This window comes from Meriones unguiculatus, chromosome 2 (genome assembly GCF_030254825.1).
Source record: "Meriones unguiculatus strain TT.TT164.6M chromosome 2, Bangor_MerUng_6.1, whole genome shotgun sequence".
Classification (NCBI taxonomy): domain Eukaryota; kingdom Metazoa; phylum Chordata; class Mammalia; order Rodentia; family Muridae; genus Meriones; species Meriones unguiculatus.
The window spans coordinates 169666059-169680645 of NC_083350.1; the positions used below are offsets into that span (position 1 = coordinate 169666059).

General features: G+C 41.7%; 1 protein-coding gene across 1 annotated transcript in view; it reads right to left on the reverse strand.

Moving 5' to 3' along the window:
- Positions 1-14587, reverse strand: part of Plch1 (phospholipase C eta 1) — a 201507-nt gene that overhangs the window by 186393 nt on the left and 527 nt on the right. The window lies entirely within an intron of this gene.

A 14587-nucleotide genomic window follows, 5' to 3' on the forward strand; every position in this document is an offset into this window, starting at 1 on the left:
GTGCCTCGCTCTGGAAATTAAGCCTCCAGTCAAACAGCAGCTCTCCTCTTCCCAAACCATGTAGCAGGATGAAAGAAGTACTTCTCCTATTTGTGCCCCCAAATAGAAGTGTTTGGGAACCCCATTTCTTTGTGAATCGAATAATTCACCTGTATGCACTGAATCCTACAAAGACATGATATATGCTGAAGGAGAGGGAAGAAGCCTGAATACAGTCCCATCCATTGAGATGCCAATAGGCAGATGAAAGAACAGGTTACAAAAATTGAAGACGTGTATAAAAACTTGCACAAATTACATGACAGAGGGAAAATGAAGCAGAGTTTCTGAAACGTAAAAGGTTATACTCAACTATCAAAAGATCCCTAAGTTTCAATGATGAAAAGACAAGATTGTATTAGGAGGGACATTTCACATCAAAGAAATAATAGATGCTTTAAATCCTAGTGTCAGTTATCAAGGGAAAAAGGTCATCTTAGTCCATTTTCTGTTTCTATACCATAGAACCTGAGCCTCAACAGTTTATAAAGAATAAGAATTTAGAAGATGGACATAGTGGCACATGCCTACAATTGTAGCACTTGGGAGGGGGTAAAAAGAAGATCAGGAGTTCAAGATCAGCATCAGAAAGTTTGAGGCCAGCCTGTGTAGGGGAATTTTAATCCAGCAACATGGCTTCTCTGGGAAGGGATCACATCCAAAGACCTAGGTCTGTGATCCAGCTGTAATACAGACATATCCTTAGTATGTCTTTAATCCCTGTGACTGGTATACACACACTTAATCCCTCTGCCTAGAATATAGACAAAACACACCTTTATTTCCTCTGGCTGGAATTTAGTACACACCTTTAATGGCAAACAATGACATCTAATTGAGGAGCAAACAAAGTGACAAATCAAAGAAAGATTTGACAGAATAAGTCAGAGACAAGATATGCCCAACTCTCGTGAGAACAGACAGGAAAGAGAAGGTACAAAAATCTGCGCACAGGCATCTTTACTGAGACTGATACTCCATCCAAGTACCATGCATGGAGATAACCTAGAACCCCTGCACAGATGTAGCCCATGGCAGTTCAGTGTCCAAGTGGGTTCCATAGTAATGGAAACAGACACTGCCTCTGACATGAACTGATTGGCCTGTTCTTTGATCACCTCACCCTGAGGGAGGAGCAGCATTATCAGGCCACAGAGGAAGACAGTACAGCCACTCCTGATGAGACCTGATAGACTAGGATCAGAAGGAAGGAAAAGAAGACCTCCCCTCTCAGTGGACTTGGGGAGGGGTATGCGTGGAGAAGAGGAAGGAAGGGAGGGATTGGGAGGGGAGAGGGAGGGAGCTACAGGGGGGATACAAAGTGAATAAAGTATAATTAATAAAAAAAATAAAGGAAAAAAAAGAGTAGCATAAGAGTAAGAGAGTTCATGGATAGTGTACAGTAGAGTTCAGGAGTACAGTACAGCTGAGCTGCAGTTCACTTCGGAGCAATTCATTTGAGTGCAGCCGAGTTTGTGCAGTTCAGTTGGTGGAAGTTTCCAAGCAGAGTAATTTAGTGAGAAGTAGAGAGAAGCCAGTTTGAATCAGGATTAGACAGGAGTTGAATTAGACAGGAGTTTTGTGCCAGTACAGCTGAGTTGAACCAGCCAGCCAGAGTTCAGAAAGAACTAGAAAGGGTGGCCTTATTCATCAGTAAAGTCTTGGAGGCTGAAAACATTCTAGGCCTAGGTTAGCAGACAGAGCTGAATTTGAAGACTTCAAGGTCCAAGCTTGCAGATTAGATTGTACAGAGGCTGGAAGCTTCCAGGCCTTGGCCTAGGGATATATAGAAATGCTCTGTACTCAGCCCAAGCCAACTGTTTGTAAAACTTGTGTATGGCTCTCATCTCATTCCCTCTTCAGAGGTAATAAAAACTACATTTACAAGATATAAGACAAAAACTAAGATGTAAATATTGGAGAGCGGGGAGGAAGTAGGGAGAAGAGAGGGAGGGGGTCAGAAAGGAAGCTCGGTCAGTTTATTTGGGCTCAATGTTATAGAAGCTGGGGTGTCTAAAAGAAAAGTACCATTGAAGCCTCCAACTACTTTACTCAAAAGAGAAGACAAAGGACAAGTAGGCACATACAAAAGGCACAAAATAAGGAGGGTGGACTGGCTTTGTGACCATCTACTCTTAGGAATGCCTTAGACACTAGGCTAAAGCAAGAACTTAGTCCCACAAGGACAATACCAATCTCTAAATAATCTAATTCCTTCTTAAATGCCTGACTTGAAATGCCGCCACCGCGGCAATCAAATTTGAGTATGAGCTTTGGCTCAACAGACAAACTACATCCAAACCACAATTATTACTAATATGCTTATTAGATACAATGTGATATAATAAAGAATGTGTAAAGAAATTAGCTGGATAAGGGTGTGGCTCAGCGGGGCAGTGCTTGTCTATTGTGTACAAATCCTTGGGTTTAATCCCATGCACAGCAAAAATTTATCAGATTAGCAAAAAACTAAGGTTTCATCCAGTGTTGAAGCGGCAAAGAGATCATCACATGCCTCACATTTCCCATGGAAATAAAACTTGGTCAGACTCTACGGAGACCAATTGGTAAATCTTGAGCAAATTTACAAATGTCAGAGGTGCTATGCCTATGATAAAAAACCATGAAAAGCTACTTAGGGAGGAAAGGTTTTTTGGAGGTTTATCCATCGAGTGAAGCCAAGGCAGGACCTTGGCAGGAACTAAAACTGGGCAGAAACATGGAGGCGGGATGTAGAAATGAGGATTGCACTGAGAAATGCTGCCTCCTACCTTGCCCCCAAGGCTTGCTCGGCCTGCTTTCTTATACAGCTCAGGAATACCAGCCCACGCGTGGCAACATCCACAGAGGACTGGGCCCGCCCCCATCAATCACTAAGTGCCCTACAGGCTTGCCTACAGCCTGATCTTAGGTGGGGATTTTCTCAGTTGGAGTACCTTCCTCTTGCTTGGGTCAAGCGGATATAAAACTAGCCAGAGCATGTATTGACTCAGCAATACTGTTTCTAAAAGCCTTATAACCATTCTTGGGCTTGTTCAAAACTGCGACTAGCATGTTAATTACTGCATTTATTTGCTTGTGATTGAAAGCAAGCTAATCACCAATTAACACGGTTAAATTCCAGTACATCCGTAAAGTATAAAATTAAAAAGTTGTCAAGATGGTTTCAGTTAGTCAAGTGCATACTGAGCAAAGAAATCTGAGTTCAGGGATCTATAGCCGCATTGTAAAATACTGGGTGTGCTTTAACAGCATCTGTAACCCTAGTACTCGAAGGAAGCAGAGACAGGTGAATCCCTGGGGCTCACTGACCAGCCAGTCTAGCCACTAGCAAATTCTAGGTTCAACGAGAGGCTTTGTCTAAAAGAGGAAGGTGGAGAATGATAGAAGGAGATACTATATGTCAACCTCTAGCCTCTATACACCTCTATACACGTGTACATGGGCTACACACACACACAAACACACACACGCACATACACACACTTTTTTTTTTTAAGATTTTGGCTTTCTGAGCTACACCTAACCACAGTGAATCAATTCAAACAACTATCAATATGAAAATAACTTCCCAAGACTTAAGAAGCCAATGAAAGAGTGCAGCACCTGAGTACAACACAGAAAAAAGAAAAGCCACATTCAAGAGTGTGGTGGCTTAAATGAAAATGGCCCCTGTAGGCTCGTAGGGAGTGGCACTATTCATTAGAAGGTGTGGCTTTGCTGGAATAGGTGGCTTGGCTGGAGTTCCTTGTCGGAGGAAGTGTGTCAGTGAACTTGGGCTGATTGTTCAACTACTTAAACAAGACCAACCGTCTCTGTCTTTTCCTTCTGCCTGTGAATCCAGATGTAGAACTCTACCTGTCCAGTACCCTATCTGCCTTTATTCCACCATGCTTTCCCCATGATGATAATGGACTAAACCGCTCAACTGTAAGCCAGCCCCAATGAAATGTTTTCCTTTATAAGAGCTTTGGTGGTCATGGAATCTCTTCACAACAAGAAAGCCTAAGACAAAGAAGGTAGGAAGAAGTGTCATATTAGCAATGTCATCCCTTCTCCAAACCTTATGCAGCAGAGCATGGCAACACCCTTCACAGCAGACAAGATAAAGAAAACAAGACTAGACTCTGCCTCTGCCACTAACTCACATCTGAGAAGGTCCTATGATTTCAGAGTCTGCGCTAGTGACACAAGCTCGGCCCCATATTCCACTCTGTTGCCAGGCAAGCTTCTCTACCCTAGGCTCCAGCTTAGCATGTGAACTCAGTTCCACGAACTTACAAAGCCTGGAAGACTGACCCCAGCAAGCTCTGGTTGGTTCCCAACAGAACTAGGTTTATACTGCTCCAATGCCCAAAACAACCCCTAGGGACTAGAGCTCTAAAACCATCCTCATGGACCTGGGCCTCGAGCCCAACACCCAGTACCAATCCACTGAATTAGAGCTTTCGCGCCAACCCTGAGGACCAGGCGCAAGTCCAACCTGCTCACCAACCTGTACCACTTCTGCCCATATAAGACCTTCAGCAGCAAGCACACCTAGACACCAGACCATGCCAGACAATCTGCCCAAAATTTCTAACAGGCAAAATAAGTTCTTTAAACATGTAGATACCAATGCATGGCCATGCATCAAAAACTATCAGGAAAGCAGGACACTATCAACACAACAAACAAACAACAAAAGAAAACAAAAAAAACACCAGTAGCCAATCTAAAGAAGTGGCTAGCTCTTTGACTGCCTCCCGTGGATGGGGGAGCAGCCTTGCCAAAACCACAGAGGAGGACAATGCAGCCAGTTCTGATGAGACCCCATAAGGTAGGGTCAGATGAAAGGGGAGGAGGACCTCCTCTATCCGTGGACTTGGAGAGGGGAAGGAGGAGATGAGTGAGGGAGGGTGGAATTGGGAGATGAGGAGGGAGAAGGCTACAGCTGGGATATAAGGTGAATAAACTGTAATTTATATAAAAAATAAAATTTAAAAAGTATAATTGTATGTGTCACTTATAATTTTTTCGAAAGACAAATTCTAAGCAAACCACTTTTTTCATTTGTTTGTTTGTTTGTTTTTGGTGGGTTTTGTTATTGTCCCCGTTGCTCTCTTCAGCATACAGTGTTAACAGATAATGACAAAAAAGTCTATCTATTGATCGATCAATCATTTATAGAAGTTTCAGTAAGTCTGGCAGCCAACCACTCAGCTGAAACCTTAGAAGACTGAAGGGAATGAAATTATAAGTTAAAAGAACTGAATTTAAGGGGAGAAATTGTGCCAACCATTAATACTTTATCCAACAAAGATGTCCTTCAGACAAGAGGAAGACCTCAGCCAGTTGCAGAGAAGGCTGAGGAAGCCCAGCATTCCTGTCTTAGTCACTGTTCTATTTCTGAATTGTTCTATTCACCACAGCCAAGGCAACTCTAATAAAATAAAGCATTTAATTCGGGGCCTGCTTACAATTTCAGATGCCTCGTTCATTACCATCGTGGTGAGAAGCATGGCGACAGAAACGATGCTGGAGAAGTAGTTGAGAGCTACATTCTGATCCTCACATAAAGAGAGAGAAAGATATTCTGGGCTTGGCTTCAGTTTCTGAAACCTCAAAGCCCACCCTCAGTGACACCCTTTCTCTAACAAGGCCACGCTTCTTAATCCTTATAATCCTTTCAAACAGTGCCAATTTCTGGTGAATAAGCATTCATATATATGAGCCTATGGAGTCATTTTCTTTTCTGGTTTTTCAAGACAGGTTTTCTCAGTGTAGCCTTGGCTGTTCTGAACTCTATTTGTAGAACAGGCTGGCCTCCAACTCACAGAGCTCTGCCTGCCTCCCCGAGTGCTGGGATCAAAGGTGTGAGATGCCATGCTTGGTTTATGAAGTCATTCTTGTTCAAAACACAAGTACCAAATCTGTCTGGTTATGGGAGCTCAGAGGAAAGAACACTATGCTGTAACACAAAAGCAGTTAATGCACTGGGTAGAGACTACAGCTCAGGGGTGCAGGGACTGCCTGGCATATGTGAGACCCTATAGCTTCAATCACAGCACCACAGGAAAGTTAACTAATAAAAAACAAAGCTGGCTACGATAGTGCATCCTTGCAAGCCCAGCACTCCAGAAGAAAGCCAAGACTATGAGTCTGAAACCTGCCTAAGCTACATCATAAGACATTGTCCCACACAAAACTAAAATAAACAAATAAATAATAAAACTCACATAGTCAAAGCTAAACTCACATACCAAAGAATAGTTTGGTATTTAATGACATTATGATGTATATAAATTACTGGTATTCCTTGTAGAAAAATTTAAAGATAAATTGACAGCATGATGGCTCAGCAGTTAAGGGCATGTATTGCTCTTCCTAAGGACTGAGTTCCTTCTCTGCACTAGAAGTGAGCAGCTTGCCTATGGCCTCTGCTGCCAGCGGCTCTCACATATACATATCCTGCAACACACACACACACACAATTTTAAAATAAAATGAATTTTGCAAAGCCTGGTGTTGCAAGCCTCGAATCCCAGCACTAAGACAGCAGGGGCAGGTGGATCTCTGTGAGCTTGAAGCCAGCCTGGCATCATATGAGTCTCAGGATTCTGAAGAGAGACTCTGTCTCAAAAAAAATCATTTTTTAAAAAATAGCAACAATAATTTGTTGAGGGATATACAATATAAAAAGTATAGTATTAAAAAGATATAATCTGATACAAAAAATGATGGGGAGTGGATTTGTTTGTTTATTATGAGTGTCATTGCTTGGGGTTTGGGGTTTTAGCTTCGTTCACGTGTTTTGACATAGAGCCAAGGCTGGCCTCAAACCTTGATCCCATTGCCCTTACCTCTCAGGTGCTGGGACTACAGGCCTGCGCCACCACTTGAGTTTTCAATGAGATCGAAGTTGTTGTCTCCTTAGAACAGCCTATTATAACTAGGGGTCATTGTAAAAGCAAAACAAAAGTGGTTAGAAAATACAGAAAATATTAAAAACAACAAACCATCCAAAGCATACTAAGGAAACCATTTGATCACAAAGGAGCTCTGTAGCATGATAAGGAAGGAACAAAAGGTCCAAAATAACCAGAACCAAGTAACAAAAGGGCACATGGCAGCCCTTAGTCATCGGTAATTACCCTGAATGTCAATTACTTTTTCCCAATCACTCCTCCTTTACCTCCCACCCGCCAAGGCCAGGGAATGCTTCAGAAGAGAAAACAGAATGAACAGAAGGGCCAGAGGTTGGATAGGAGTGCTAGGAAACAGTGTCCTCTGGACATGACACAGTCACTGTCCTCATGAACTCACTACAGCTACAGTTACCTGAACAAGGGCAGCAGGCACAGATTTGGTGTCCAGACATACACAAAAGCAAAACGTTAGTGCACATAAAATAAAATAATTAAATCAAAAATTAAAAAATTAATTATATCTTTGAAAAAACACAAAAGAAACACATGATGCTATTGGTCTGTGAAGGAACCAGCTGAAGGGTTAAGAGAAACAGTTATGAAACAGAACATTTACTAAAAACACTTTCTTTAACATTTTTCTTTTAGAGCTGTGTTGCAGTGAGGCCTGACATCTCAGCACTCAGGAAAGCTGAGGAAGGGGCTCATGAGTTCAAGGGCTTCCTGGGATACCCTGGGAAGACACTGTCAAAAATACATACATACACACACACACACAAACACACAGACACACACACACACACACATATATTTATACATATACATTTGTATATATTTTTTAAGCTGTAACCATGAGAATGTGTGATCTACTCAAAATAAAAACACAGTTCTTTCCCACCGAATAAAAATTAACATAGCAACAAGAAGAATTCTGTGGAAAAAAAACCCAAATCTGAGGTGAGAATGTTTCGGACTGAGATGAGAACTGTTGAGTTTCTGCCTTTGATTCAACCTAGGACACTAAATAACAGACTTCACATTTCTCTCTTTGGACAAATTGAAGGGACGTTGGTCCACAGTTTGCGCTTTCTTTCTTCTAACACTGTATCTTAATGAGTCACTCAGTAAACAGCAAATGCTTCCAATTCACAAACTATTTCAATCAAGAAAAGCTGTGCTTCAAAATAAAGCATTTGTATACAAACTTTTTGGTTTTTCCTTTTGAAAGAATTTCTGTGACACCCATTCAGACACTGCTCAGAAAAGATACAAGAATGATCAAGAGCTTTCTATGGTGGGAAAGAGAAAAAGGCAAGGAAAAGAGACTTTCTGATTTCACAGCACAAACAGTGCAGTCAATGGTCCAGTGAGTCTAACTGCAGCCAATGGGCAGGTTTTGGGAGAAAGAAGGACAATGTATATAAATACACACACACACACACACACACACACACACACACACTCCCCTGGCAATATCAAGAGCTTAGAGAATACTAGTTTTAAAAATTACTACATATGGCAAGTATGGTGATGTGTGCCTGAAATCCAAGCCCTCCCAAGACTCGGGCAGAGGGATTACCACAAATCTGAGGATAGCCTGGGCTTTCACATAGTGAGTCAGCCAGGGCTACATAAAAAAAAAAAAAAAAAAAAAAAACTTGTCTGAAAAACAAAATTATTGAATATAACAAAATTACTGAATAGAAATTTTGATGAGATTTTCAAAAAGAGTAAAAATTGTTTCCCTCTTTGAAGTTGCTTCCCAGCCTCTTACATCTACTAAAGACTAGGATGCAGATATATATTTTCTTTACTATTGAAAAACTAAGGATATTTTTTTAGTTGAAAGCTTTAAAAATTCAAAAGTCACAAAACGCTATACAGTGAATAGATTTCTCCTGCCCTCTATCATTCAGCAAGCCATTCTACAAGTCTCCTGTGTTTCTGTCCAGAGATATTTTATACGCATATAAGAAAAGACCCTTTTCCCTCTACCCTCCCTTTTTGCCTTCCAATAGCAATGATTATATAGAACCATCAACTTTAAATTGAATAAAAAATTAAAAGACTATTTCGATAACCTTAACTCCTTATGTGAACATATTACCCTTGTCTACAAACAACTCTCTTTTGAAAACATCATATTTTCTTTTCAATACCTCCAGTCCCACTGACGGTTAAGAAAGAAGTGCTGCCGAGAGATAGCCAAACGTCTAGAAAACTGAATTAATTGTACACAATCACCAGCAGATCAACTCACTTAACTTCTGTTCCTGGATTCTGGCCCCTGAAAAACCCTGTATAGATCTTCTATGTTTCCAGCAAGGGTAGTTTTGCAGAGATTTTATTAGCACTCCGTGGAGATCTGTCCTGAGGTCCAGAGGCCCCTTTACTACATCCAAAAGGCGGGAAGAAGGAAGTGGGAAGCTGAATTTGAATGTTTGATTCTTGTAGACTAGCAACAGGAAATGAAGACTGGTGAGAAGAAACCACGAGGTCTTTCACTAGTTAATCAGTAACTCACCTTGCGCTAGCACTAAACTAGATCTTCCAGACTGACAGTGCAATTGAACAGGTGGCCCCCAGCTCCTGACTAGCTGGACAGGTTAGTTAAGTTCCTTGCCAAAGACGCAGCCACAGAGAAAAGAGCCACAAAATAATAACACGAGGTAGGCACAGAGGTGCCCACTCTGATCCCAGTTTTCGGGAGGTAGGAGGATCAGGAGTCCAAGGCCATCTCAGCTAAACCTTCCCTTCAAGATCAGCTAGGCTACTTGAGACCTTGTCAAAAAAAAAAAAAAAAAAGGAAGGAAGTAACTAGAAACAGGCAATGGAGGGAAAGGCAGAGGAGAGGGGTGTATGCTGTGCTATCAAAGACACTAGACAACCCCTAACTCAGGTTGGAGCCCCAACCCAGCTGTAACCCAGCTGTAACCCAGTCCCAATGGCCTGTGTGCGCATGGACAGTCCTGAGCCTGTTCTTCCAGGAGTAAAGCTTCAAAACTTAATGACTCTGCAATCAGCTCCTTGCCATCCCATCACACTCTCCCAGGACCCGGCAGAGGCTTTCGGACTGCTGAAAGTCCAGCTTCTGGCCTGACTTCAGGCATTTTCAGCAAGGTTATTCTGACCCAAATCTGAAAAAGCATTTTAGTAAAACCCCATCCACTTCATTTCTGCTGAGCAAGTTTCACAATACATTTTAAGAGAAGGAAACAGGCAAAGATAACCTAAGATAAAAATAAAATAAAATAAATAAACCAAGGTCTCTGTCCGGACATGTCAGAAAACAGACATTAAGTTGAAGGGTCCTCTCAGATCTACACAAGATGACAACAGACCAGAAGTGATAAGTGTGCTGCTTTGATGTGGAAAGAGCTCTGAAGAAAAAGAACCCAAACATTACTCACTTCTAAACAAATAGCCAACACAATTTATAAACAAAGTCTTGAAAGTTTTCCTGGAACCAGACCCAAATTTATAACCTCCTCACCTCCAGAATGAAGCTTCTCTACCCACCCAGAAGCAGGGACACTACCTGTCTGTATTTTGCATGAAGTGGGGAATGTGAAAACAAAACCAACTGTGTTTTGCATTAATGTGTTCTTGCATTCCTGACTTCCATCTTGTGTGATGTAATGGAACACGGAGGTGGACAAACCTGGTCTCAAACTCCAAATCTCTTCCCGACTTAAGTACATCATAGTAGCTAAGAAGTCTCACTGAGTCTCACCAGCACCATGGGATGACTGTAACCTCTTTGGGTCATTATGGATTGTAAAGAGACATATAGCACAAGCCTAGTCACATGTTTCTTTCTTCCAGAAGCTTTTAAGATATTTACCAGACAAGACCTTACTAGAAAATCCCCAGTTGTATCAAATCTTAATCATGACAAAATTTCTAAGTTATTAAAGGACTCTTTTTCATCTAGATAAGTGTAATGTTTTTCAGTTTGGAACCAAATGTATTATCAGAACATCTGCAAGATCAGTTCTACCCACTGTCAGATAAAAGGCATATTAAATGGCTACTGTTTCACCATTTGCACCTGCAATTAAACCGACTTCACATGACTATAACTGTAAGTCCATAGTAAGGATCTGATACATGCTGTCCCTAGATTTCTTGAAACATCGAAATTAAAAATAGGCAGCGCTGTGTTTTTGTCCTTGGTCTGCCATTTGTTAGCTTTGAGAACCCAAGAGGAGCATTTAGTGCCAGCAGTCCTCAGCTTCCTAATGTTTGCCACACATGTGGTAGAGTCATCTTTCTTGGCTTGTAATGACTTTGAGACCCAAGCACTTACTGTATCTGAAACGCAAAGCTGGAAAGAACATTTTTAACTTTGGCATAAACATTTTTTTTTCTGGTTGCCCCTCTTTATCCAACCCGTCCTCTTCCACTTTGAAGAAGAGAAAACAGAAACTTTGATGATAATGGCAAAAAGCTGTGTAAACTTCTTCATGGGCTTCCTAAAATGCCCTTCCAATTTGGCACACCCTATCACAGCAATACTGGATTTCTCCCTAAACAAAATCGGTCACGGGTGTCAAAGACAAGCAAGGGAGTGCCTGCTGAACTGTGTCTAAATGATTTTCCTTGTGACCACAGCGAGCCTGGAATAAGCCCCTGCTAGCGAGAGGAGTGAACACACTTCGAAGGCAGGGAAGGCATTGTTCAAAGTAATGAGTTCTGCACCACTTAGTCCACAGTGCACAGCTGAGGCTGGTTTTCCTAGACAAAGAGCAATAACTAAGTGGGGGATGCTCCTCAGCATGTCTCCGACCTCATCATCTTTATTAAACTTGTGAAGTGGTGAAGAAAAGAGGGCCAGAATCTTCTCTAACATTCCATCGTAGACAAGACAAGAGGAAATGTTTGTCAACCCGTGGTCAGTATTTCAATAGAGCCCTTGTAGCAGACATAAGGGATTTCAATAGTCTGGACTCACTAAAAGTTACCCGACTTTAAAAGTTAAGAACGTTCCACTGTATCCCTCTTATCCAGCCATAATTTTGTATCTACCCTTTTCCCCCCTCAGAGAAATAATAGTCATAATCCTTCAAGCATGAAGCCCGACTCTGGCCTTCGAAGGAAGCTGGCGGCAGGTTCATTTTGCCATGACACATGGAGCCAGAACAAAGGGCTGCAGAAGCGCTCACCTGGCTTCCCCGGGGAAACCTGAGCTCAAGGCTTCTTGGTTTCCCCCACACTAAGCACTTGCCGAGACCACAAGCTCGAGGGCTGTGTTAAAGTTAAGTACACACATGCACATGATAGCCTTATCTAAATTGCTAAAAAAGCATACTCTCTTTTTAATAAGAACTTAACCATTTATTTGAGTCTAGACATCTAAGCAGGATCAAATTCCCACTATTAAGAATACCAAAACTTAACTGTAGGTGCAGCTAGTGGTAATGTTTACAGACCATATATGAGGAGCTGGCTCTGATCTGCAGTTCTAGGGGACAAAAGAAAAAAAACAAGAACAAAATCCAAAGGTAATATCACTACCCTGAAAACCAGAAGCCGAGTTAGAATTATTCCAGAACCCAGAACTCTTAAATCCACTGAAGCCAAGAAACTGAATTTCTTCATCTTGCTTTACATATAAGGTCCCAATAAATATTTGTTGGCTAAATGAATAAATTAAATAGAAAACATTTTGTTAAGAATTTTCACAAGGGCTAGGCACATTAACTAATAGTACACTGTTTTCCAAGTATGCAAAAGTGAGGCCCTGGGTTCAATCCCCAGCAACACACATACACACACCACGGTACTTTATGTTAAGGAATACTAACAGGAAACCTTTATTGTGTCCTTTTTCTTTTACATATATAACTCTATCCCTAGAATTATGTAACAAACTGATTTTCAAAATAAGTTTACTTGAGGTAAATAAAGTGGAAAATATGTCAAACAGAAGCAAAGATTTTTAACACATTTTATTACTAGGTTACAAGCCACTATAAATCTGCTTCCTGATGCCTACCAACCCTCCCTCCTCCCTTTGTCTCCTTCCCAGCCTTCCTCCAGGCACTCCCAATCTCATTATCCCATGGTCTGCTAAAACTGCAGTTTACCTCCCGGAACCAGCAGAAACACATGTCACTGAAAATTAGGGAATCAGAGCCAGTTACAAGCCACTTGTATAGGGTCACAAAGCACTTGAACCTGAAAATTAGGTTTTTCCAATTTTCAATAGAAAAGACTTATTTTTTAAAATATTAGAGCTATGCGAACTGCACTGTGTAGACATTGATGAGAGAAAGGAAGGGGAGAAAACTCTACTTGAATGTTATTTGCAGACTGTTTGAAAAGTAGTATGTTGGTATCGTTGACTGGAGTTTGCTGTTGGCACTAGATGAAATCATCTTAAAATCCTGGTACAACTGAACACTTGCTATCCTGGAACGCAGAGTGCTTAACAGTAAGATACCCAATCCTTACGTTACATCATTCAAGTTATTTTAGGCCCTACTCGGTCCCAAGAAAAGTAACTCCATTTTAAACTTTTATTAATAGTCATGTGATTTCTAATCAGTTTACTTAATAGCACGGAGCTCCCAATCACGCTGTGAAATAGGATACAGGCTAAGAAAACATAGCAACAAGAAGTTATAGCACCCACTAGGAACCCCTGAAGATTTGTACGCTTGCCAAATGCTATCCTGGGTGTCAACAAATGGAATTTAAAAGAGGGGAGGAGGTCTTCAAGACACAATTTTAAGAAAATGACTCTCAACAGACGGCTTGGGAAGACTAGTCTGCAATAAGGTCTCTTAAAACATTCATTTTCTGAACAAGAGCCTAACCCCAGCAATAAGCAAACCTGCATCTGGAAAAGCAACGCCTCTGCTGACAGAGAAGGCCTTTGTTTCCAGTCACCAGCGTTTTACACACTAGTTCATTTGGAGAGCATCGGGTTCTGTACAGTACAAACCGGCTGTGTGTAAAGAACGCACGCGCCGTGGGGTTGTCTGCACGCTGTATCTGGCCTTCTACGACCCAAGGCTGACTAAATTAAGAAACAAAAACAAAACAAAACAAAAAAACCTCACCAGGAAATAAAGTCTTATTCATCTCCTCCTTCTCACAGGATTAAAGGAGGAAAACTTGAATGCTCCAATGAGCAGTATTTCAGCATTATTTTTCTTCCATGATCGAAATGATAAGCAGAAGAGAAAAAAAAGTTTTATATTTTCTGTTTCGTGCAGTTGGTTATCACTTCAACGCTAACCTCTAAAAGAGAAAAGTGAGATCCTAAACTGATTCCAAGCGACAGACAAAAAAGTCTAGGAGTGGGCTCCACAGTGAAGCAAAGCAAAACAGGTTTGCTCTTCAAGTGGCGTCTCGGATCCGGTGCTGTTGCCATGGGATCCTGCGCAAGCGCAAAGAGCGCCTTCGCAGCCCAGTTGTCGCTCTGGTAACCTCTGATTTGTCCCAAGAAAGGGCAATTGGAGTAAATCCTCCTCGCGCCTGATGCCCAGAGTTTTTTGAAGCGTGAGACTCGCGCGTGCAATTGAGGACGCTCTTCTGGGACCGCAGAAGTGCTACCCCTGCGGCCACAGGATCCGAGAGCCCCGGTGGAGTCATCCCGCAGCGATGCCCGACCCTCCCTGAGTCTGGACCTC